The sequence below is a fragment of the Lupinus angustifolius genome, chromosome LG05 (genome assembly GCF_001865875.1).
Source record: "Lupinus angustifolius cultivar Tanjil chromosome LG05, LupAngTanjil_v1.0, whole genome shotgun sequence".
Taxonomy (NCBI): Eukaryota; Viridiplantae; Streptophyta; class Magnoliopsida; order Fabales; family Fabaceae; genus Lupinus; species Lupinus angustifolius.
This window is the reverse complement of record NC_032013.1, coordinates 9142819-9143724: the sequence shown is the minus strand read 5'-3', so window position 1 is coordinate 9143724 and position 906 is coordinate 9142819.

The window sequence follows — 906 nt, the reverse complement described above, 5'->3', positions numbered from 1 at the left end:
CATCCTCATCCTCATCCTCATCCTCATCCTCATCCTCATCCTATCCTCTTCCTTATCCTCATCCACTTCCTCATCCTCGTCCTCATCCTATCCTCATCCTCATCCACATCCTATCCTCATCCACATTCTCGTGCTAATCCTATCCTCATCCTCATCCTCATCCGCATCATCATTGTCGTCCTCATCCTCATCCTCATCCTCATCCTCATCCTATCCTCATCCTCATCATCATTCTCGTCCTCATCCTATCCTCATCCTCATCCTCTACCTCTTCCTCATCCTATCCTTATCGTCATCCTCATCCTCTTCCACATTCTCATCCTCATCCTATCCTCATCCTCATCCTCACCCTCTTCCTCATCCTCCTCCTCATCCTATCCTTATCCTCATTCTCGTGCTCATCCTGTCCCCATCCTCATCCTCATCCTCTTCCTCATCCAATCCTCCTCCTCGTCCTCATCCTCATCCATATCCTATCCTCTTCCTCATCCTCATCCTCTTCCTTATCCTCATCCACTTCCTCATCCTCGTCCTCAACCTATCCTCATCCTCATCCTCACCCATATCCTATCCTCATCCTCATTCTCGTGCTAATTCCATCCTAATCCTCATCCTCATCCTCAACTTCCTCCTCATTGTCGTCCTATTCGTGATCCTATTCCTCATCGTCATCCTATCCTCATCCTCATCCTCATTCTCGTCCTCATCCTATCCTCATCATCATCCTCTACCTCTTCCTCATCCAATCCTTATCCTCATCCTCATTCTCTTCCACATTCTCATCCTCATCCTATTCTCATCTTCATCTTCATTCACGTCCTCATCCTATCCTCCTCCTCATCCTCATCCTATCCTCATTCTCATTCTCGTCCTCATCCTTTCCTCTTCCTCATCCTCATCCTCATC